Genomic DNA, 26,137 nt, shown 5'->3' on the forward strand with positions numbered 1-26,137 from the left:
GTGTTCAAAGTTTTTTTCAAGAAGAAGTAAGTGAAACTGTTTCCAGTAGTAGAACAGTTGTCTTTGGAATTATAATATTATCAGCATAATTACCAGAGAGGAAACAAGTTGGTCTTTAATTGCAGAAGCGTGCTGTAGGAGTGATGTCAGTAACGACTTTCAAGGGGAAAATATGTGGATACTTGGAAGGAAAATTCTTAGAGTTGGACTAATTAGAGCCGGTGTGGCTCAGTGGGTTGAATAGCCTTTCTGTGTTTCATGATTGCATGAGATAAATATATTATCCAATATTGTCCTTGGAGGGCAAAAGTGTTTAGACTACATGCAGTTTTGAGTATTTTTAACAATATTGACACAAACATGGATGTTTACTTTTGGGTATTTTAACATTTACCATTTCGAATTTTCAGCTTACACAATGATTGTAATATGGGACAGGCAGTAACAGAAAAGTAGACTTTACATAGTCAACTATTGGAAAAATAGGCAAATAAATATCATTTCGCCTCCTTTAAATTGTTGATCCCATTTTGCATTTGTGCCACATTTGTAAGCTGTACTTGAAAAGTATGACCTCAGGCTCTATTTTTAAAAATTTGGGTGATGGTCAGTTTGTTAATATGAATTCTGATTATCAACAGTGAAATTCTTTTTCATTGATCTGTGAATGAAATGGACGTTTATTGATGTTGGCTGCTGTTTTTAAACAAATGCATCCTGCTGAGTTGGGACGATTAAAGGCCATGAATTTGTGTGCTGAAATGATTCATTTTGCATGGAGCAGTCTTGGGGGGGCCAAGATGTCAGTAGTGATATACAGCGTTTTGTGGGCAGTTCACACAACTACTAGATGATCTACTAAATATACTTCTGAACTGTCCAACGAAGTAGCGATTTTATAATCTGAAGGATTTGGCTTGACTTTTGGGATTCAGGTGCAGCACCTTGAAGATGAAGGGTGGCCGTTGCTGGGGTGGACTTCACACCTGAAAGCAGAAACCGAACCATTGTTCAGTGTTGTCTGCCCGTGTTTGACCCATCTCCCTCTCCCTCTCTTGCTACTACCATCGGGGGAGTGTAGGAGTCACGGGCCCTGTCACCTTGGGGAGTGGTGTTAACTCTGCGGCCATCGGGCCTCGTGCTTCAGTGCTGAGCTGACTGCTGTAGCTGTGACTCACTTTCAGGGACACTCCAGCTCATGTTTTGTGTGTTATTTGTTTACCTTTTTCTATTGTGTGATTTGTCTTTTTTTCTGCACATGCAACGTTTGTTGTTTTTTTGTGTGTGGTTTTTCATTGATTTTATCGCATTTCTTTTTTTGTGTGGTTTCCTGCAAGAAGATAAATCTCAAGGTTCAAAGCTCAAAGTAAATTTATTATCAAAGTACCTATATGTCACCATCTACAACCCGAGATTCATTTCTTTGCATTCAAAATAAGTGCAAAGAAAGAACAATAGAATCAATGGAAAAACTTCACAGTATAAAGATGGACAACAACCAGTGTGCAAAATACAACAAATTGTGCAAATACTAAAAGAATAAATGATTAATAATGAACAAATAAGCAATAACTATCATGAACATGAGTTGTAGAGGCCTTGAAACTGAGTCCATAACTCTGAAACTGTTGTGGAACAGTTTAGTGTTGAGTGAGTGAAGTGAAGTTATCCCCTCTGGTTCAAGAAGTCTGATGGTAAGGGGTGATAACTGTTACTGATCCTGGTGGTGTGGGACCTGAGGCTCCTCTACACCCTTCCTGATGGTAGTAGCGAAGAGAGAGCATGGCCTAGGTGGTGGTGGGGGTCCTTGATGATGGAAGCTGCTTTCCTGCACGGCACACCTTGATGATATGCTCAGTGGTGGGGAGGGCTTTACCTGTGATGGACTGGGTTTTTTGTAGGCTTTTCCGTTCAGTGGCATTTGTGTTTCCATACTAGGCTTAATGCATCCAGTCAGTATGCTCTCCACTGTGCATGTGTAGAAGTTTGTCATATTAGTAGATAGCTTGCCAATGGCAAGTTTCAGAATTAAAGGTTGTATATGAGATGTATACTTTGGAAATAAATTTGCTTTGAACTTTGTATTTGTGAATGCCAAGGTTAATGGGAACATTATCAGAGAAATCTTGTCGGCTTTTGCCAAAGTCATGTATACGCAAGAGTTGTATGGATGATCAGTTGGTTCACTGATCATTTAATGGTGTAGCGCTATGTCAGATACAGCTGTTGGTTCCATGTTTGGTCCATGTTTTGTGCCCAGAGAGCCTGACAACGAAACCAAGTTCATGTCACCTTTTCTGATATTTGCTAATTCTTTTGAGTACATGCTTTCAGGATTGGTTTAGAGTTGCATTGTATGTGCAAGGACAGAAAGAATCACAGCACCTCCCACTAGGACTCGGGTATTAAGAAATAGTGATTAAGACAGGTGACGTACCATTGCTGGCGTTTGTGGAGCTGTGCTCTTGCACATGAGGAAGAGGGAGGATAAAAAAAATGAGCAAAAGCATCGCTTCTTTTTGATTCAGGAGGTGACGAGGTCAAGTCTATGCTGGCTTGTATTGAACACTATCGTAGCAAAGCAGCATCCATCATCAGAGTTCCTCACCACTCAGGCCGTGCTCATTTCTTGCTGCTGCCATCAGGTAGAAGTTACCAGAGCTCAGGACTTGCACCACTAGGTTCAGGAATAGTTGCTACCCCGCCACCATCAGGCTCTTGAATAAAGGGGATAACTACACTCACTTGCCATCCTTTGAGACAACCAGTGACCTCTCTTTGAGGACTCTATCTTGCTATTTCGTGTTCTCGTTATTTATTGCTATTAATTTATATTTGCATTTCCACAGTTTGTTGTTTTCTGCACTCTACTTGATCTTTCATTGATCCCGTTATAGTTACTGTTCTGTAGATTTGCTGAGCATGCCCACAGGAAAACTTACCTCAGGGTTGTATATGGTTGCATATATGTACTTTGATAATAAATATATTTTGAGCTATTAAGAATACTCTTCTTTCTCTTCATCCGCCCCACCCCCAATGGCTCCACAAGTTATTCTGTCTCAGCTCCCTGTTTCTTCTTTGAACAAACTGATTCTATTTCCGTCATTCCTACAGTTAGTAAATTCCAGATCAATTGCTACTTTTTGCAGAAAGAATTTTGAGACATAGAGTAGATGGGTGCTATCTTTTTCCCAGAGGTGAAATATCTAATACCAGAGAGCATGCATTTAAGGTGAGAGAGGGAGGTTTTTTTTAAAGCAGAATGCACTGCTAGGGGTGTGTTGGGGGAGCCTGCAAGTCTCACCACACATTCTGGAGCCAACAAAGCATACAGTGCTTGGTAGAACAACGCAGAGCACAACAAAACAGAACAGTCCAAGCAACAACACTGTTTCACCCACCCACTCTGACCTTGACCAAACCATGATGTAAACCTTTCCCAAGTCTCTATTTTGCTTCACTGTCCTCAGACTTCACTTCCATTAGTGGCGACCAAGTTAAAAAAATTCAGTCCATTTTCAGCCTGTAACAATTTGGTATAGAAGCATCTATTCATGAGGACGTATTAATTATTGTGTCTATGCAGTGCATGCCTGCTAGAGTATAATTCTTTAAAACTTTAGGAAAAAGTAAAAGATACTCTTGGATGAATACTCCAGTGCTAGATAGTTGTCCTGAAATCCTTTTTGTTCCTTGATAAGGCAAGTGTTAAATAATCTTGAAGGCGTCAAGCTTCATAATAGCACTTAGAATGTGCATCCCCTTTCAAAATACCATGATTAAAATCACAAGACAGTACTTGTTTTCTTTTGCTATTTGCATCCTGAATAGTGGCTTTTCAAATATAAAATCAGAATATTTTCAAAACTGCAGCTGTGCATTGATGGATCCTCTGAAAGATCTATAGAATCATGCTTGTTACCATGCTGTAACTACGCTCTTGAAATATGCTGAGGGATTTAACCCGTCAATACCACATCACATACCAGGTTGAAGAAACAGACTTCTCAAATGGTAAAGATTTGTGTCTTTTGCCACTGCAACCAACTGTGTTGGAGTTGGCATTTTTTTAAATCTTAAAAAATATTGAAGGCTTAGTTTCTTCAACTTAGATATATGATTGTGGTACGGAATGGTTAAAACCTTCAGTACATTTCAAACCTAAAATATTTTAACAAACATGCGTGATAACAAATATGATTTTGTAGTAGATCTAAATAAATCATTTACTGAACAGTAAAGCTGTTGTGTTTTTTACATTTTGAACAGTCACATGGCCAGGATCAGTGAATTGGTTTGAAATAATCTAATGTGTAAGTTAGAGTCAAGTTGCCAAATGAGGACATTGGGTAGTTGAAAACTTTTTAAGAATTCTTAACTGTTGTAACCACTTATGGCCTCAGGTTTAGGCTCGAGAGTAGTCAGCCGAGTTTTTAGCCAGATGAATTATTGCTTTATGGGTTTTCTTTTCAGTTACTCATTCTTCCATCTAGTTACTGCGTTATAATTCTGCTTGGAATCATCATCTTGTGTTTGATGATGTGAACTCCCACTGTTGCCGATCTCCAGTTTCTTCAGATGTTACAATCGCTGAGTGGTGAGCAGTTCATGTGTTTAGTCCATTTGCAGTCTGCATCAACTTTGCACAATTAATATGGCAAAATCCTCTAAAAGCAATTCACATGGACTTTATTGACAAAAACTTAGCTGCCTAGCTAAAAGAATGGCCGACATATCACAAAGGTATGGGTTCAGAGAGGGACGAGGTCACAGGTGCACGGCTGTGGAGGCATAATGGAGATGTAAGAGATTGTAGATGCAGAAAATCTGAAAAAACACACGGGGTATCAGTTGGTATCCCACTCTTCTCCTCTCCCCCCCCCCCCCCCCCCGCCTGTATCGTAACTTCATAATTCACATTCTTCCCCCCCTTTCACCAGGATATCATTCCAACCCCCCCCCCCCCCCATCTGTGTCCACCAGCTTATTATACTCACTAGAGGGAGTTCCCTCGGATCTCAATGCAAAACAGCGACTGTCCATTTCCTTCTATAGATGCTGCCTGACCTGCTGAGCTCTTCCTGCTCCTCTGTGTGTTACTCTGAATGTATAAATGATTCAGTACAAAATGGTGCAGCTAGTCGAGCCACTGCCTCACCGTGCCGTAGATCGGGTTCAATCTGTGTGCTTTGTGAAGTTCACTAGTTATCCCTGTGGTGAAAATTCAAAGTAAATTTCATTATCAAAGTACATATACAGATTCAAGAAGGGTTTGTGAACTCTTTGCAATTACTTGGTTTTCTGAATTAATTACTCATAAAATGTCTGATCTTCATCTAAGTCACAATAATAGACACACACAATCTGCCTAAATTAATAACACAAACAATTGTACTTCTCGTCATTACTGAATAGAACATTTAAACAATCACAGTCTAGGTTCAAAAGCATGTGAACCTCTGGGGTAATGCCTTCTACAAAAGCTATTTGGAGTCGGGTGTTCCAGTCAGTGAGATGACATTGGAGGTGTGGTTTGTAGAGGTGACCTGCCCTACATTAAAAAAAAACACAGGTTACCGATGGAGCCGGCTCTTCTCCAGAAAGATCTGTTTATGTGCACCATGCCTTGATCAAAACAACATTCAGAGGACCTTGGAAGAAGAATTGCAGAGATGCATGAAGCTGGAAATGTGAGAAAGGCATTTCTAAAGAATTAGTCCACCCTAAGAGAAATTGTCTACAAATGGAGGAAATTCAGTACTGCTGTTACTCTCCTTAGGAGTGGACGTCCTGCGAAGATCACACCAAGAGTACAACATGCAATGCTGAAGGAGGTGGAAAAGTACCCAAGGGTAACAGCAAAAGACCTGCAGAAATTTCTAGAACTTGCTAAAGTCTCTGTTCATGTGTCCACTGTAAGGAGAAACACTGAACAAGAAGGGTGATCATGGAAGGACACCAGGGAGGAGAACACTGCTGTCCAAAAGAAAACATTGCTGCATGTCCCAAGTTTGCAAAAGACCATCTGGATGTTTCACAGTGCTTCTGATCAATGTTCTGTGGACAGATGAGACAAAAGTTGAACTTTTCAGCAGAAATGCACACCACTGTGTTTGGGGGAAACAGGGCACTGCACAGTAACACCAAAATCTTACCTGAAGCATGGTGGAAGAAGCATCATGGTTTGGGTCTGCTTTTCTGCTTCAGGGGCAGATCAGCTTGCAATCATTGAGGGAACAATGATTCTATCAAGGCATTTTATAGGAGAATGTCAGGGCAGCAGTCCGTTACCTGAGGCTTAATAAAAGTTGGATGATGCAACATGACAGTGTTCTGAAACACATGAGTAAATCAACAACAGAATGGTTTAAAAAGAAGAAAATTGGTGCTTTGGAATGGCAAAGTCAGAGTCCAGAACTTAACCCAATTGAGATGCTGTGGCATGACCTGAAGATAGCCATTCCTGCAAAGTATCCCAGAAATATTGATGAACTGAAACAGTTTTGTATGGAGTCTGAAATAGTCTAAAATTCATCCTCGCCATTATTCAAGTCTGATCAGCAGCTAGAGAAAATGTTTGGTGGAGGTTATTGCTGCTAAAGGAGGTTCTACCAATTAGTAAATACAAGGATTCACACAGTTTTCCAGTCTGTACTGTGAATGATTAAACAATGTGTTCAGTAAAGACATGGAAAGTAGAATTGTTTGTGTGTTATTAGTTCAGGCAGATTGTGTTTGTCTGTCCTGTCCCATGATCCTTTCCCTTCTCTAGCTCTGTATTCCTTTTGCCAATCACCTGTCTGGCTCTCAGCTTCACCCCACTCCCCTCCGGTCTTCTCCTATCATTTTGCATTTTCCCCTCCCCCTCCTACTTTCAAATCTCTTACTATCTTTCCTTTCAGTTAGTCCTGACGAAGGGTCTCGGCCCAAAACGTCGACAGTGCTTCTCCCTATAGATGCTGCCTGACCTGCTGTGTTCCACCAGCATTTTGTGTGTGTTGTGTTTGTCTATTATGACTTAGATGAAGATCAGACCACATTTTATGAATAATTAATACAGAAAACCCGGTAATTTCAAAAGGTTCACTAACTCTTTATTGCAACTGTATGTCACTATATACAATTGAGATTCATTTTCTTGGGGACATACTCAATAAATTTACAGAATAATAACCATAATAGAATCAATGTAAGACCAACTAACTAGGGTGTTTAACCAGAGTTCAGAAGACAACAAAATATGCAAATACAAAGAAATAATAAATGTCAAGAACATGAGATAAAGAGTACTTGAAAGTGAGTCCATTGGTTGTGGGAACATTTCAATGATGGATTGTGAAGTTAGCCCCTTTGGTTCAAGAGCCTGATGGTTGAGGGGTAATAACTGTTCCTGAACCTGATGGTATGAGTCCTGAAGCTCCTGTACTGCCTTTCTGATGGAATAAGTGGTTTACGCCAGTTTCCTCCCGCATCCCAGATATGTGGGTGGTTCATTGGCTTCTGTAAACTGCCCCAGTTTGTCAGGTTGTAAAATCAGGGAGGAGTTAATGAGAACACAGTGTGAATCAATAATGTGTTAGTCAGTTCAGTGCAAAATAGTGGTCAGTGTAGCCTCAATGTTGTATATATCTCTCTGACTCATAGCCTCAATGTTGTATATATCTCTCTGACTCTTTTAGATTTAAGTTTTTTGGTTTGAATTCAAGTAAATGTCTGTTTCTCTCTTACCTGTGTAGTAAATGGCTGTTGTGTGGTCTTCATGCTGGATGTTAATCCTGGGAGACCCAGACTCTCCCAGGGAACTACATCTGCGTGAAGTGCATCTCCCTGCAGCTCCTTGAAGACCATGTTAGGGATCTGGAGCAGCAGCTGGATGTCCTCCAGCTTGAATGGGAGAGTGAGGAGATCATCGATCAGAGTGACAGGAAAGTAGTTACCCCGAAGTTGCAGGAGGCGAGTAGCTGGGTGACTGTCAGGAGAAATGGAAATGTGAATAGGCAGTCAGCACAGGGCACCCCTGTGGCCATTCCCCTCAATAATAAGTATACCGTTTTGGATACTGTTGTGGGGGTTGACCTCCCAGGGGACTGCCACAAAGACTGGGTTACTGGCACTGAGCATAGGTCTGTGATGCAGAAGGGAAAGAGGGAGATGAGGGGAGCGGTAGTGTTAGGGGACTCAGTAGTCAGGGGTTCTTGGATCATTGAGATCTCTTCTGGGGGAGGTATGACCTGTTCAAAGGTTTTGGGCTGCACCTGAACCCAAGGGAAACCAATATTTTCACTGGCAGGTAGGATAGGATAAGTGGTAAAGATGGTGTGCAGTCAAACTGTCAGGAAGGGCAGGCAGATGATAGGACAAAATTGCAGCCAGCAGGGTGAGTGTCAGTGCATTAGGGATGCAGAATCAAAAAGGGTAGCAAATACAGCATCCAAAGTGTTACATCTTAATGCTCGCAGTATAAGAAATAAGTTGGATGATCTTGTTGTAATATTACAGATTGTCAGGTATGATGTTGTGGCTGAAGGACGGTTGTAGTTGGGAGCTGAATGTCCAAGGTTACACATTATATCGGAGGGATAGGAAGGTAGGCAGAGGGGGCTCTGTGGCTCTGCTGGTAAAGAGTGGCATCAGATCAGTAGAAAGATGTGACACAGGATCGAAGATGTTGAATCCTTGTGGGTTGAGTGAAGAAACTGCAAGGGTAAAAGGACCCTGATGGCAGTTATATACAGGCATCCCAATAGTAGCTGGGATGTGGACCACAAATTACACTGTAAATAGAAAAGGCAAGTCAAAAGGGCAATGTTATGGTAGTCATGGGAGATTTCAACATGCAGGTTGATTAGGAAAATCAAGTTGGAAATGGATCTTGAGAGTGTGTTTGTTGAATGCCTACGAGATGGCTTTTTAGAGCAGTTTGTCCTTGGGCCTACTAGGGGATCAACTATACTGGATTGGGTGTTATATAATGAACCAGTGGGACTAGGAAGCTTAAAGTAAAAGAACGAATCCTTAGGAACCAGTGCTCACAATATGATTGAGTTCAACTTGAAATTTGTTAGGGAAGAAGTAAAATCTGATGTAGCAGTATTTCAGTGGAATAAAGGAAATTACAGTGGTATGAGAGAGGAGTTGGCCAAAGTAAATTGGAATGAGATGCTGGGAGGGATGACAGCAGAGCACCAATAGTGTGAGTTTTTGGGGAAAATGAGGAGGATGCAGGATAGATGTATTCCAAAATCAAAAATACTCAAATGACAAAATAGTACAACCATGGCTGACAAGGGAAGTCAAAGCTAATGTAAAAGCAAAAGGAGAGGGCATATAGCAGATCAAAAATTAGTTGGAAGACAGAGGATTTGGGAAGCAACTAAAAGAACCATTAGGAGGGAAAAGATGAAATACGAAAGCAAGCTAACAAATAATATCAAAGTGGATAGTAAAAGTTTTTTCAAGTGTTAAAACAAGGCATAAGAGTGGATATAGGACTGCTAGAAAGTGAGGCCGGAGAAATAATAACGAGGGACAAGGAGATGGCTGATGAACTAAATGAGTATTTTTCATCAGTCTTCACTGTGGAAGACACTATCAGTCTGCCAGGTGTTGAACAGTGCAAGGGAAGAGAAGTGAGTGCAGTTACAAAGGAGAAGGAGATGGCAGATGAATTAAATGAGTAGCTTAGAGTATTTTCAGAAAGCTGAAAGGTCTAAGGGTACATAAATCACACAGACCAGATGAACTGTATCCTTGGATTCTGAAAGAGGTAGTGGTAGAGATTGTGGAGGCATTGGTAATGATCTTTCAAAAATCATTGAACTTTGTCATGTTGCAAGAGGACTGGGAAATTGCAAATTTCTCTCCACTCTTTAAGAAAGGAGGAAGCCTACAGAAGTGGCAAATGAAATACAAAGTCACAAAATCTGAAATGCAAAGGGAGTCCTTGTGCAGTACGCCATAAAGTTTAACTTGCAGGTGGAGGAAGGCAAATGCAATGTTAGCATTCATTTCAAGAGGTCTAGAATACAAGAGGAGGGATGTGATGCTGAGGCTTTATAAGGCACTGGTGAGGCCTCACCTTGAGTATTGTGAACAGTTTTGGACTCTTCATCTAAGAAAAGATGCACTGGCGCTGGAGAGGGTTCAGTGGAGGTTACAAGGATGATTCCAGGAGTGGAAGAGTTATCATATGAAGAACATTTGATAGCTCTGGGTATGTACTCACTGGAATTTGGAAGGATCGTGGGGGGAGATCTCATTGAAACCATTTGAATGTTGAAAGGCCTAGACAGAGTAGATGTGAAAAGGATGTTTCCCATGGTGGTGGAGTCTAGGACAGGAGGGCACAGCCTCAGGGTAGAGATGCAGAGAAGTTTCTTTGGCCAAAGAGTGGGAGATCATTGAATTTATTACCACAGGCAGCTGTGGAGGCCAGGTTGTTGGGTGTATTTAAGGCAGAGCTTGAAAAGTTCTTGATTGGACACAGCATCAAAGGTTATAGGGAGAAGGTCAGGGAGTGGGGCTGAGGGGGGAAAAAGAGGATCAGCCATGATTGAATGGTGGAGCAGATTCGATTGAATTAAAAGAAGAGTCCATGGAAAAACTGTCTTTTCCCTCTGCAGTAAGGGTATGTACACTTTGAAACCCTGAAAAGTTTTGCTTCTCCTTAAATACTCCAAACAACTTAACTTTGAGGGAGGTATATGTTTTCTAAATATAAAAAATATAAAACTTAAGTCTGTGCCTGCATAAGTTTGTAGTTTTCACTCAGCCAACTAAGCTTTTAATATACTCCTTAAAAACATCTTTTAGATAGATGGCTACACTATTTAAAAATGGGATGGGGTGGGGAGAGATCAGAATCAGGTTTAATATCGCTTGCAAATTTGTTGTTATGCCGTGGTACATTACAATACTTAATAAGAACTAAATTACATCAAGAATATGTGTTTAAAAAGTTAAATTAAATAAATAGTGCAAAAAGAGAAAAGAAGTAGTGAGGTTGTATTTATGAGTTCAGCACCCATTCATAAATCTAATGACAGAGGGGAGAAAGCTATTCCTGAATTGTAGAGTGTGTGCCTTCAGTCTCCTGTTCCTCCTTCCTGATGGTAGCAATGAGAAGAGGGCATGTTCTCGGTGATGGGGGTTCACAATGAGGGATGCTGCCTTTTTGAGGCATCACTCCTTGAAGATGTCCTGAATGCTGGGGAGGCTGGATCTCTCAATCTGTTGACCCCAATGCATATACGGGTTTGGTATGTGGTGTCACACATGAGGCTTTCTGTATCTGGAATTCTATATCATTCTTTTCAAAACAAAGCAGTTGGTGTTTCACCCTGTAACAACTGAGTTATTCAGCAGTTACAGGTTTAGTAATAGGTATTGATACAGCTCTTCCTGTTGGACCACTTATTGATCTTGCCTTTTTTTGTAATTCCGTTCCAAGAAGAAATCCATTAGTCATTGAAAGAAGTTCTTTTGGAAGATTCTGAAAAGGTGTGGAAGATATAAAAGAAAGGTGATTTTTAAAAAAAAGAGATAACGGTGCCAGCATCCTCCTGGCTGACTGAAATTTTAAAGAAATGGGAGCTGTCTGACTGCGTATGTCTGAATGTTTGCAGAGAATTGCTTATGCATAAGCTGTATATCTGGATGCAGGCTGATGAATTTGTTTCTAGGTATATGGATGGGTGTATGAGTCAATATATCCTGCCTTTTTTCATGAATCTACAGAGGTCAGTTGGTAGTTTTATTTTATAACTAACTTTACACACACACACAGACACACACACAATGCTGGACAATATTACAGCTGCTGCAGTAGCTTTTAAAGTGAAGAATGACAATTAGTTTGTTATGTATTGAGATACAGTGAAAAGGTTCCAGACAGACCATCCCATAGATAAGTAGATCAAAGATGTACAGAAAGCAGACAATGTATGGTATAGAGTTAGTTTCGGAGAAAATGCGGTGCAGCTGGACAAGTAAGTGGCAGGGTTACGAGGAAGGAGACCGAGAGATCGAGTTTGTCTTCTTCATACAACAATGGCATAGAAGTTGTCCTTGAGCCTGGGGATATGTATACAGGTTTCCCCCGCTATTCGAAGGTAGAGTGTTCCTATGAAATGGTTCGTAAGCCAGAATGTCGTAAAGTGAAGAAGCAATTACCATTTATTTATATGGGAAAAATTTGTGAGCATTCACAGACCTTAAAAATAACCTACCAAATCATACTAAATAACACATAAAACCTAAAATAACAGTAACATATAGTAAAAGCAAAAATGATCTGATGAATACACAGCCTATATAATGTAGGAATACTTTTCCACAATTGTCCACAATTTTCCAGCACTGTCCACCACCGTGAAAATCTCACACGAGCGTTCTTGGCAGCACTTGCGGCAAAAATAGATGGCACAAGCGCTCTCGGCAGAAACACACGGCGCAAGTGCTCTCGGCAGAAACACTCTTTCTAGTAGTAACCTTTAAGCTATGAAGCTACCAAATAACACATAAAAATACACAGCCTATATAAAGTAGAAATAATGTATGCCCAGTGTAGTTTCATTTACCGGAATCAGGAAGAGAGCGAGCATGCTGATGATGGTGTGTTAGGCTGAGTTGTCGGAGGTTGGGGTGGTGGGAGGTAGAGGAGACTGGGGTGTCATCTCATCGTCGTCTGTTTCCATCAGGGTAGGCAGGTCACCTTCTTCTATGTCTGCCTGCCTTGATGTCGAAGGTCGAGATTCGTCGTCTGTTGTGGCTGATGTAGAAGGCTTCAAAAATGACAGTATGCTTCACTGCTTAGCCTCGAGCATTTTTCTATCATACAGTTCTTTGTAAGCTTTCAAACCATCCTACAAATATGCCCTAAACCTTACATACCCTTTCAAAATTAAAGTCACACTTTTCTGCAATCATTGCAGCGTTGTCAGTCACAGCGAAAATCTCACACAATTGCTTCACGTTCAGTTCCTGGACGACTTCACTTTCGGGCCGTTCTCTACTGCATTCGGTTTCAATTGTTATCCTTTCCTCTTCATCAGCTCTTCATCTGTCAGTTCTTGGTCATGGGATGCCAAAACCTCTTCAACATCATCTTCGTCAACTTCCACAAACCCTTAGCCAAATTCACTATATTGTTCACCACAATCAAAACGTTTTATTATGTCTAGTTTTACGCTAAGTGTAACACCCGTACGCGCTCTTTTAGGCTTTTCCGATACCTTAGAACTCATCTTGCTAACAGGTAAACAAAATAAATCGACATAAAGCACAGATGCTCACGGGCACGTGTTTAAGCAATGCCGGCTAGAATGCAGTTCCGGGGGAGGAGCTCGGCTGCTTGGTGCACGTGCTACCTTTCTTCGTGCCCTACCTTTTTCGGGTGCTGCCTTTTTCATAGCAGTGAAAACACCTTCTGTTAGCGAAAACAGGTAACTAATGTATGTCTTTTGTAACAGCGAGTTGACGTAAAGCAAACGTTCGAAAAACGGGAGACACCTGTATACAGGTTTACATGTCCTTCGCTTGATGGAAGGGAGAATGACTGCAGGGAGGGTATTGGAGGGGTCAGTGATGAGGTTGGCTGCTTTCCAAGGCAGCAGAAACTGGAGGGGTTGTTAATTTTCATGATGAACTGGGCTGCGTTTACAACTCTCTGCAATCTCTTAGGCAGAGAATTGCTATACCAAGCTTTAATGCAGGGGTTCCCAACCTTTTTATGCCATGGATCCCTACCGTTAACCGAGGGGGTCAATGGACTCCAGGTTGGGAACCCCTGCTCTAAAGTATATGGATAGACGCTCTCTACAGTGCATTCTACAGTGCATCTGCTTTAGAAAAAAACGGTGAGGTTCATTGAGGACCCATGAATTTCCATAGCCTTCTGAGGAAGTAGATGTGCTAGTGTGCTTTCTTGACCCAAGTGTCTATATGGTAGAAACAGTACTATTTATTGGTGATATTTATACTCAGGAAATTGAATCACCTATAGCCAAGTAGAGTGCTGCCATCTGCAAACTTGTAAATGGAGTTGGAGCGAAATTCAGCCACATAGCCCTAAACTTATAGGGAGCAATGTAAAGGGCCTGGGACACAGCTTTGCAAGGCAACAGTGTTGAGGTTATTTGTGCTGGAGCTGTCTGTACTTACTAATTGTGGTCTTTTCATCAGGAAGTCGAGGATCAAGTCACAGAGAGAGAGAGAGATGCAGAGTCCTGGGGAGATCTTGGAGTACAGTTTATTTAGAATTATAATATTAAAGGCAAAGCTGTAGCCAATAAAAAGGAGTCTGACATAAGTATCTGTCTTATCCAGATGTTTTGGAAATTGGTGTAGGTCAGGAAGACGGTGTCTGCTGTGGACCTGTTTCAGTGGTAGGCAGATTACATGGGTTGATGATGTCTGGGTGGCTGCAGATCATGTATGCCATGACCTACTGCTGAAGTGCTCCAAAATGATGGCTGTCAGACACTTCAGCTCGTAGTCAATGAGACACTTTATTTTTCTTTGCCACCAGATGATGTTGATCATCTTAAAGCAAATGAGAGTCTCCGATTTGAATAGTGAGAGGTTAAAGTAGTCTGCAAATGCTTCTGCCAGCTGCTCCCTGCTGAATCAGTGGACAAGGCCAGAGACTCCATTGGGCTAGCCGTTAACTGCCCATTCTTATCACAGATATGAAAAGTATGAATTTACTTTTTGTGGATCCTCTGTTGTGAATTCAGTCTTTGTTTGAAGACTAAGAATTCCATGAAGCCACTCTGCCATGGGTATGATTTCAGCTACTAATACCAATCTCACTCAGAGTAATAGGTGAACAAAGGAATTGTGACAGCAGGGTAAACTGCACCACTTGCTTACCCAGGTGCCGAAACTGTTCGAAACATTCAAAAACTATTGAACAAGTACGTACTCAGTTCATTGACCGTCTTAAATAAAAGATTCAAAATGAAATGCTCAAAGCACAAACTTGAATGTAAGAACATTTAAAAATACTGAAGGAAGCTATAAAATTATTCTCTCTCAGCCCCCTCTAAATCTCCCCTTTGTTGCCTTACACCTACACCTTCTGCTATGGGAAAGTGTTTCTCACTGCGACACAGTAATGTAGTGGTTAGCACAACGCTTTACGGTATCAGCAATCTGGGTTCAATTTCCACTGCTGTCTGTAAGGAGTCTGCATGTTCTCACTGTGACCCCATGGGTTTTCCTCCAGGTGTTCTGGTTTCCTCCCACAGTCCAATGATGTACTGGTTGGTAGGTTGATTGGTCATTATAAATTGGCCTATAATTAGGCTAGGGTTTATCGGGGGTTGCTGGGTAGCGTAGCTCAAAGGGCTGGAATGGCCTACTCTGCACTGTATCTTAATAAATAAATTAATTCAATTTTATGGAAAAAATTTAAATTCTGCTGCTTTCCTACATAGCCAGTTCTCTCTAATTTGTAATTTGAGCTTCTCTGGCATACATGACAAATAAACTCTTCTTGGGTTTCCAGCCAGGTACAGATATTTGAACTGAAGTTTTGATGACTAACCCTGCCTAGAGATGATACCTAGGCATGTCTAAACCGGTGGTATATATCTACCCCACTGTCCATCCCTCCTGATTTGTTAGTCCTCATCTAATCAGGTTTCTGCTGTCCCATCTTGTTTATAATTGAATTCCAGTGCTTAGAGTGAAACCTTTGTTAAAATTCTTGACACCGGCTATTGTTAATTTCTACATGGAGGACTTTGAGGAGAGGGCACTGAACTGAGTTCATCACTGTTACGTCTCAAATGCTTCTTCAGATACGTCGATGACACCTTCGTAGTGTGGGCTCGTGGACTTCAGACATTCCAACAGTTCCATGACCACCTGAACAGCATACATCCAGTCATTCAATTTACGATGGAGATGGAGAAGAATGGTTGCCTCCCATTCCTGGTCATTCTAGTATGACAGAAATTGGACACTAGCCTCAGTCATGGTGTCTATTGGAAACCCACTCACATGGACTTGTTCCTTAACAATAACAATCACTATTTCGCCTCCTCGCGTAGAGTGGTCCTTTCTACTTTGATTAACTGTGCAAAACTATTTCAGCAGCTGGAGAGTCTCCACGAAGAAATAAGGCGATTATGCACAGCGTTCTTACAGAGTGGCTACAAGGTGAACAAAATCAATTGGGGCCCTTACAAGGTCCAGCAGAAAAACCAGGAAACCGAACAATGAGGAGGAACCCATTACTACTGCCTGTCTTCCCTATATTTCCGTGGTTCCTGGGAGAATCACCAGGATCTTGAAGTGATACTGGATTAATACCATCCACAAACCCATAAGAAAGCTCAAATTGCAGTTTATGCTGGTCAAAGATGACCTGCGACTCGGGGTAGCTGGCGTTTACAGGATTCTCTGTGAATGCAGAGCAGTGTATATTGGCCAGACAGGGCACATGGTGGAAATCTGTATCACGGAACACACAATGTGTGTCTGTTTGGGTTACCAGGAGAAATCGTCCGTAGCAGAACATTGTATTCGCAACGGCCACAGGGCTGACTTTTGGTACCAATGGCTCTTGGGGACTGCCTGGTGAAGGAAGCCATTGAAATAAAACTAGACGATAAGAATTTTAACAAAGACTATGGTCTCGCTGTAAGGAAGTACTGGAATTCAATTATCAACCAGGTGAGACAGTGGAAACCTGATTGCATGAGGACTAACCAATCAGGGACAGATGACGGGGGTAGATGTATTCCACCGGATGAGACAATTGAAAACCTGTTATCCAAGTTCATCTGTTTTTCCTTCATTATAACTGTTTTTCATTGAGGGTCATGCATCAAAACAGAGGGAAGGGTATAGAGTGTCTATACTTGAGTGGTAAGTACTTGCGAGCTTGTAATTGAAATTTTTAATGCCATTACATCTTTAATTGCAGCCAAACAAACTTGGCATTCAAAATTAAACTTACAAATGTGGAGTCTCTTTCCTCTGCATTTGAATTATAGTTATAAACTTTAAATAATTCCTGACACATCCCTAGTCCAAGCGACATTCATCTTTCAGGCTCTCCACTGTGGTTTAGAAAACTGATTCGAAGTTCAAAAGTTCAATGTACACTTATTATCGAAGTATGTATACATTATACAACCTGGAGAATTATCTCTTAACAGGCAGCCACAAAACAAAGAACCCATTTTGGAAAAAGATTGTCAAACTCCCAGTGTGCAGAATTAAACAACAAACCATGCAAACAATAAACACAAGCAAATAGTGTTCTGAACTGCAGTCCACAACAAGAGACTGTCGACAGACCGAAGTTCAGCTCAGACCAAACAGTGAGCTGAACTGGCTGGTGCCTCACCTTGGGCCCCAGCACCCTGACCTTTTCAATCTGGCCTGGTGTCTAAATTCTCGTCCAAGCATCGGGTTCAGTCATGATATGTTCTGGGGCCTGGATACTGTTGCCTCGATTCAGCCTGTACCCAACCTTTCTGATTCAGCTCAGCGCTTAAATCGTTGTCCAAGCATTGGGTTCAGTCACTTCGATGTGCTCTTGAGCCTGTACCCCACCATTCAATTCAAAGGTACATTTAATGTCAGAGAAATGTATACAATATACATCCTGAAATGTTTTTTCTTCACGACCATCCACAAAAGCAGAGGAGTGCCCCAAAGAATGAACGACAGATAGATGTTAGAACCCCAAAGTCCCCCCCCACGCGTAAGCAACAGCAAGCAACAACCCCCCTCCCTCCACCAAAAAAGCATTGGCACCCGCCACCGATCACTCATGCATGAGCAAAGCAATAGTAAAGACACAGACTTGCAGTACTCCAAAGTTCACCCGGCATTTGACATACCACAGGCTCTCTCTGTCCCTAATAAGGGAGAAAGAGATGTCTCCATTTTCACAGCGAGTGGGGAGACATAACAAACAACTTGCTGGTTTATGATATTAAAAGTCCGTTAACGTCGCTTTTTCAAGCTCTGTGCCCAAAGATCTTGATTCTCTGAGCACACAGCCGTCGACATGCCGGCCCCATGATGACACACAGATCTCCTGACATGATACCGACCTTCGATCTGCCCCGAGCCAGAGCCCCAAGATCCTAGGCCTCCAAAGCTGAGCCAGACTATTAGGCGGAGCCCTTGGCGTGCCAAACAACCGGCCGGTTATAAAACCCAGAGAGAGGGCCCCATTCCTACAAAGAAGCGTAGTCAGGGTGTAACTCCAGGTCAGGGTCTTCAATAAAAGAAAAGCGATATTAAAGACGGAAATAGAGCTGTTTCCGAAGATGTAAGCGAAGGAGTTGCTGTTTAGCGCCATCATCACTCTGCTCCTAGTTACCCCGATAAAGGTATCTCTCAAGTTCTGTATTGTTTGTTAACTTTATAATTCCAGTGCAAAATAAAAATGATAGCAGACCTCTGACTAAGCAGAGGTGTATTGAATGGATAGCTCTGTTCACTGACTGTATAATCTAAGCCCTTCTCTTGTATGCAAAAGCACATTCCAACAAGCATGGCTAAATTATAACAACATACACAAAATGCTGGTGGAACACAGCAGGCCAGGCAGCATCTATAAGGAGAAGCACTGTCAGGATGAAGGGTCAGCCCGAAACATCGACAATGCTTCTCCTTATAGATGCTGCCTGGCCTGCTGTGTTCCACCAGCATTTTGTGTGTGTTGTTTGAATTTCCAGCATCTGCAGATGTCCTCGTGCTGGCTAAATTATAACCATTTTAACCTTTTAAAGGGCTGTGGTTGTGCTGAAGACAGCATGAAAGAGATTCAGGGCTTTTCTGCTATGCTGAACAGTTACTTTGCCTACTCCAATCAACCTATACCTGGACCATAGCCCTCCATACCCCTCCTGGGCATCCAGTTACCCAAAAATCTCTTAGATGTTGATATCAAACCCACATCCACCACCTTCTCTGGCAGATCGTTCCACGGCTCCTCACTGTGCTCTGAGTGAAGATTCCCCCTCCGATTCCCCTTAAGTATTTCAGCTTTCACTCTTAACCTAAAGCCTCTTGCTCTAGTTTTACCAAATCTTAATGGAAAAATCCTGTTTGCATTTGCCCTTTCATACCACTCACAATTTTGCGTAGCTCTGAAATCTCCACTCATTCTCCTATGCTCCAGAGAATAAAGTCCTAACCTAGTCAACCTTCCCTATAACTCAAGTTCTGAAGTTCCAGCAAAAACCATGTTAATTTTTTCTGTATTTTTTCAATCTTACTGATATCTTTCCTGTAGATAGGTGACCAGAATTGCTCCAAATTGGGTCTCACCAATGCACTTAATACAGCATAAAGTGCATTGGGGGTCTTTAGTTATGGGGATGCATTAGATAGCCTAGTTTTGCTTTTCCTGGAGTGAAGCAGTCTGCAGAGTGACCTGATAGAAGTATAAAGTTATCAGGGGCAGTAGATGGTCAGATTGGTGGTGGGGTGGAGATGCATATTTCCCCAAGGAGGTATATGGTGCTCTTTCCCTCCACTACCCTGAAGGTCACCCTTGGGCAAAGTGTAACGCCTGCTTAACCCGAGCCACCTGCCCCCCCTTCCAAAATTTGGATCATGTAAGGGAGACTCTGGTGGATGATCGTATGAGCAGCTGGTTCATATCGGTCCTGGTTATGCAACCACTGATGCCTAGAAGAAGGCAATGGCAAACCACGTCTGGAGAAAAGTTTGCCAAGAACAATCATGGTCAAAAACCATGATCACCCATGTTATGTGACATGGCAAGTAATTATGATGAGATGGTCAGAATTTTTTTTAAACCATAATAGGGCTATCAGAAAGAAATGACATAAAATTTATGCTGAGAAGAAGGCGTATTAAAGGGGAAAAGTGTTTTTTTTCCTCCCTTAGTGGTTAATACCTGGAACTCATTATCAGAGACAGCGATGGAATCGGATACAGTCGCTTTGTAGAGGAGGCACTCAAACAGGCAAGGCATATAAAGTTACAAACTTAATGTGGGCAAGTGTGTTAGTATAGTTAGGCAAGAAAGTCACCAGTGACTTGGTGACTGAAGTACCTTTTTCTGTGCTGCATACTCTCCATAAGTACATGTGATGTTTTAACATAGTAATCTCCTGGTTTGTTTTAGCAGATTTAAACAAAATAGTTGCAATTATGGTAAATGTCAGCAGTGAAGTTGATTTAACATTTAACAGACTCGGATTAATTGGAAAAAAAATTGGAGTATAAAATTGTGCACTGAGGAAGCAGGGGATCAGTGTACTCCAAAGAAGCTGTTCACTGACTCCTCTTTAAACGTTTTCATTTTGAATCCATTCAGTATTTAAGCAAAAAGCCTGCATCTATAACCTAGAAATTTTAAATGAATACTTTGCTAAATCATTTCAGGTAACTATTAACTGTGCATATGGAATCACCTAATAGTTCCGCTGGAGCAGAGACATTGAATGTGTTTTTTCCAAATTGAGTTAGATGAGATTTTACAACAGCATGCTAATTTGATTCAGAGTATCCATATTTGATCTTATGGCTGGAGTCTGTGTAAAATTAAATCAGATAATTAAGATAGATAGAAACTTTATTGATCCCAAAGGAAATTACAGCGTCACAGTAGCATTACAAGTGCACAGATATACAAATATTAGAAGAGAAGTAAGAAGGATTAAAAAACAAGTTCCCTCAAACAGACTAACAGGAGGGGGGTCATCACTTCGCCTGCTACAGGTTGATTCATTATAGAGCCTAATGGCTTGAGTGTAAGAATGACCTCAGGTACCAGTCTTTCATCCAAATTAAGTTTGCGTATTAGAAATGAGTTTACTCAAGAATGTTAATGCTTGGATTTGTTAGACTCCAGTAACATTTACAGGTTTGAGGCAGTTCTGGGAGAAACGTTGCCAGTTCAAACTCCAGTTATGAGACAAATCTCTTGACCACATGTAGACTGATTATGGAAAGAAGTGAAAAGCAATAGGATTGTTGAAATGGGTGAGTTTAACTTCCCCAATATTGACTGGGACTTCCTTAGTGCAAGAGGCTTAAATTGGATAGAATTTGTTAGGTGCATCTAAGAGGATTTCTTGAAACGTTATGTGAATAGTCCCAACTAGAGGAGGGGCCATATGATAAGACCATAGGAGTAGAATTAGGCTAGTCAGCCTATTGAGTCCTCTCTGCCATTACATCATGGCTGATTAGTTACCCCTCTCATCTCCGTAACCTTTTTTTTGCCTTGACTAATCATGTCCACATCTGATATGTGGGAGCTGATTAAAGATCAGCTGGCAGAGTTCAGAGCCAGTATATTCCAGTCAAGAGGAAGGACAGGGATGATAAGATATGGGAATCTTGGATGATAGAAGTTCTGAATTTAGTCAAGAAAAATTAAGTGTACATGATGTTTGGGAAGCTAAAATCAGCCTGGGCCCTTGAGTAACATGAAGAAAGCAGGAAAGAGTACAATTAGGGAATTTGGACAGCCAAAAGGATCTATCAAATACTCTTGGCATGTAGGATTAAAGAGAGCCCTAACACATTTTATACTTGCATTAAAGCCAAGAGGATCACCAGGGAGAGGGTGGGATCACTTGCGTATAAATCAGGGACTTTGTACTTGGAATCAGGGGACGTGGACAAGGTTCTTAATGAATACTTTGTCAGTACTCATCGAGGAGAATATTATGGCGATTATTGAGGGCAGTGTAATGCATACTGATATGCCAAGGCATTTTGAAATCAAAAAGATGGTGGTGCTGTGTCTCTTGAAGAACATTAATGTGGATAAGTCCTGCAGACCATGATGGTATATATCCCAGGTTACTGAAAGAGACAGGAGAGGAGATTGTTGAGGCCTTGATGAAGATCTTTGTATCAGCACTAGCAACAGATGAAGCCCCGGAGGACAGAAATGCAGCAGGTGTTTTTCCTTCAAGAAGGGAAATGAGGATAATCTGGGGAATTGGTGGCTTATAAGCCTCACATACATGGTCAGGAAGATACTGGAGAGGATCTTTAGGGATAGTGATGATGTGTTTTTGGGAGGATGTCACTTTCTCAAGGATAGTCAGCATGGCTTTGTGTGGGGCAGATCATGTCTTACAAAATTGAATTTATTTTTGAGGAGGAGTTGAAGGTGATTAAGGGTAGAGTAGTGATTGTTGTCTGCCTAGACTTCAGTAAAACATTTGCCAAGGGCCCTCATTGTAAGCTGATCTAGAAGATCAAGCTGCAAGGTATTGTTAGTGACTTGGTAGGTTGTATTCAGAATTGGCTTGCCTATAAAAGACAGCACATAGTGGTTGAAGGATGTCATTCTGGCTAGAGGTCTGTGCCTATTGGTGTTCCTCGGGATTTGGTGCTGGGACCTGGAGCCTCTGTAATATATATGAATGACTTGGATGGAAATGGGGCAGGTGGGATAGTATGTTTGCAGACAACACAAAGATTGATGAAGTTGTGCACCATGAAGATTGTCAAAGGATGCAACTTGATTCAGATTAGTTAAAGATATGGGTGGAAAAATAGTAGATGCCACTTAATTTGGGCAAGTGTGAGATGTTGCACTTTGGGAGGTCAAATGTATGAGGAAACTACACAGTTACTGGCAGGACCCCGAACAGCATTAACGTATCTTGGACTCCAAATCCAACCTTCCTGAAAGCGGCCACACAAGTAGATCAGGTGGTGGAGAAGGTGGTTGACTTTGTAGGTTAGGATACTGGGTATTTGAATAAGGAGTTCATATTGTAGGTATGTAAAACTTTGGTTAGGTTTCACTTGGAGTATTGTGTGCAATTCTGGTTGCCCCATTGAAAGAAAGGTCTAGAAGCATTGGAAAGAGTACAGGAAAGATTTGCAAAGATGCTGCTTAGATTAGAGGGTAGAAGTTTATACAGAGAGATTGGAAAAACTTGAGTTGTTCTCTGTGGTATGTGAGAGGCTGAAGGGAGACCTGTGAATTTCTAAAGCAGTGAGAGGTACAGATAGACCAGGCATTCCCACCCTTCTTTATGCCATGGACCTCTATCATTAACCGAGGGATCCGTGGACCCTGGGTTGGGAGCACTTGGCCTAGGCAATCTTTTTGCCAGGGTATAAATATCAGATGTAAATTGTCCTTCATTCAAGATCAGTGGGGGGTGGTTAGTGTTTTACACAGAGACTGATGTGTGTTTGGAAGATGCTGCCAGGTATAGTGGTAGATGCAGATACAAGCATAATATTTAAGAGATATTTACAAAGTCACATGATGATGCAGGGATCGGAGGGATATGAATCATGGGTAGGCAGAAGAGATTTGGTGTAATTTGACATTGTGGTCAGCATTGCTATTAGGAGATGAATGACTTGTTCCTCTGTTGTACTGTTCTGTGTTTTGTTCTATTAGACCATTTGGAATATGCTTCTGCCCATTGCCAAAGTGTTTACAGTACTCGCATGATTGTGTCTAACCTCTGAGTATGTGGTTGGGTCTAAACTGCTGAATAACTCCTAAGGCTGCTTGGGGAATCCTTGTTTCCTCTTAATTACAAAGTATACAGGAAGCTGTTTTTGAGTTTTTGCTTGTTCAAAGGAAACCCAGACAGTTGGCACAGGTTGTATGTTATTGAATGTTTATGCTGTAACAGGAGTTACACTAAGTTGCTGGATAGCATGGGGATTGGATGCCATCATGAGTGTTAATAGATTGTCCTTTTATCTTCCAGGGCCTGAGTGTGGATCCTGTCCAATCTGATGGAACAAGTATCTGCTCTATGTCATCTGTGAATGTCTAGGAGCTTAACCAGTTCTGAGCAGGTATGGATTGCTTGATTCTCATTCTGTGCTCTAGTATAAAAGTGATCTGCACTGCCAAAGCTTCATGTGATTTTTTTTTTTTAACTTCAAAAGCTGCAGATCTGAAGTAAAAACAGAAAATGCTACAATCATTGAGTCAGTGGCTGTGGTAAGAGGAACCATCAGCATTTTGGACTGAGGATTCAGCTGGGAAAGAAACAAACTGATTATAGACATGGATTGGACAAAGGGTATATCTGATAGGTTGATACTTGACTGCAGTGGGGATTAACTTGTGAGGTCATTCAGTTGTTCAGTGGATGCAGTTAGATAGAGAAAATAAAGCAGCAGCTATGAGAGGAGAGCAGCAAATGAGAATACATCGAAAGATGTTTAAAGATTACTGAATGCATGGTTATGGAACATGGCCAACAAGTCGGGCTGAGGTGATGGGAGAGGGGAGAAGCTGAGCAAATACCACAGATGGATGGCTTGTATCAGAAATAGACAGTTCTGACACAAAAGTGTATGCAAGCTACAGTCATGAGTATAGAAGGCTGCCCAAGACAGAAGGTGAGGTGCTCTTTCCAAAGCTTACATTAGGACCTCATTATTGCAGTGATGTTCTGATACGTCAGCGTGAGATGGGATATTGAAGTGGGAGCAAATGGGAATTCTGAGTTCAAGTTCTATTCAGTAATCACACTATCTGAGCTTGGATTCTCCAGTGTAGACGAGATGACACTGAATGCAGTACACTAGATTGGAAGAAATACAAGTGAATCTCTATTTCAGTTTGGTACAAAATCCATCCCATGAATGGGCAAAAGCAAAGTCTCTATATGTATTGTGGTAGATTTGAAGCACTGTAGTAGCATCCTTATGTAGTGGCCGCATACGTTTCGCCTTACTTGCCTCAGTTTCCCTGTGTATTTTCATTAGTAAAATCTTTGAAAGAAAGATTCACTTATTTATAATTCACCATTAATATAATATAATAATATTTGGAGGCCACTCTTAAAGCCTATTTTCACTTAGTGACCATGATATCTAGTATTAAGACTAGGAAACCCAAATTATTATGACCACAATAAATGTGCTTCAGTGAAGATTTTTGATAAAATTATATGATACAGACTTTACTAGTTATCACACAAAAATGCTCAAGTAATTTCATGTGATACTAACTGAGGTTGATCAAGAACATGCATGGAATGTCCATTATTTTATGATCCAGAACTAATGTGTCTCTGGGACATCAATGGAGGGTTTTCCTTTAGAAGACCTCTCTTATTTCTCCCCACTAATATGAGTTTCTCAAGCTAATTTGCTTCTCACCTACCAGACTTGAGAGTACCATGGCCGAGGGCACCAGTAAGATAAAGCCGAGGGAACTCTGATTTTAATGCAGGGAATCACATCACACCAGTTCAGGTGGGAGAAGTAACTATCAGAACACAGATCAAGCCCTTCACTTTTCCAATATAGTGAATATCAACAGATACACTTACTTCCCAGCTTCTGAACACCTGACTTGCGTACATCACATATATCCGAGCAAACTTTTGGAAGACTGGTGGTATGAATTTACTGCCATATGCCACGTGGAAGCTTGATACGTGGCTGCATTTCTGGTTGCAGACTGTGTGAGAACCTTACTATGGACTGGGGAAGAACAACAACAATAAAAGATTCTTAATTCCCCCCCCCCCCCCCACAGTGAAGTGATTAAAAACAATATAAAATTAATTCTTGATTCAGAGTCCCAGCTTGTTTCTCAATGGAATCGTGCATCACTGGTCCCAGTAAATAATGGATGGTGATTCACTGCTTTCCTTTGGATGGTGACTGATTGTCAATGGTTGTTGCATCAATAGAGAGATAAAGTTCAGAGTGTCTTTGAGGCTATCTTAACCTAAAATAATTGAAATTATTCTCCATTTTATTATAAAGATGGCCCAATGGTTCAACTTGTGTAGCTACTACCTCATATCTCATGTAGCCTAGGTTCAATTATGACCTTCACTGTGGGAGTTTGCATATTCTCCCTGTGGTTATATAGGCTTTCCTCTGGGTACCAAGGTTGGTAGGTTAATTGGCTACTGTAAATTGCCTCTAGTATTATGTTTGGTAACTTTGTAATGATGCTTAATCTCTACATACTCTCAATCTCTCTGTCTCTGTCTCAAATATTACATACACAACACCTAGTATGAAAGTGATAGAATCTGGGAGTATTGCATGTGGGTAGAACAAAATAGGATTAGTGGAGAATTAGTTTTAAAAAAGTTTTATGGCTGGTGTGGAATTAGTGGGTTGAAGATCTTGTTTTATAGCAGTGTGACACTGACTGTGTGGCGGT

At 41.3% G+C, this 26,137-nt stretch overlaps 1 protein-coding gene across 3 annotated transcripts in view; it reads left to right on the top strand.

Moving 5' to 3' along the window:
- Positions 1 to 26,137, top strand: part of LOC140737267 (uncharacterized protein C1orf21-like) — a 202,113-nt gene that overhangs the window by 45,912 nt on the left and 130,064 nt on the right. For 2 of the 3 annotated variants that reach the window (XM_073063612.1, XM_073063614.1), the window contains exon 2: positions 23,706 to 23,796. The gene's annotated coding sequence lies outside the window, so the exon portion shown is untranslated. Of the gene's footprint in view, positions 1 to 19,906; positions 19,967 to 23,705; positions 23,797 to 26,137 lie in introns of those variants that run through there. The other variant, XM_073063613.1, reaches the window with a different exon arrangement.

This window comes from Hemitrygon akajei, chromosome 12, assembly GCF_048418815.1.
Source record: "Hemitrygon akajei chromosome 12, sHemAka1.3, whole genome shotgun sequence".
Classification (NCBI taxonomy): domain Eukaryota; kingdom Metazoa; phylum Chordata; class Chondrichthyes; order Myliobatiformes; family Dasyatidae; genus Hemitrygon; species Hemitrygon akajei.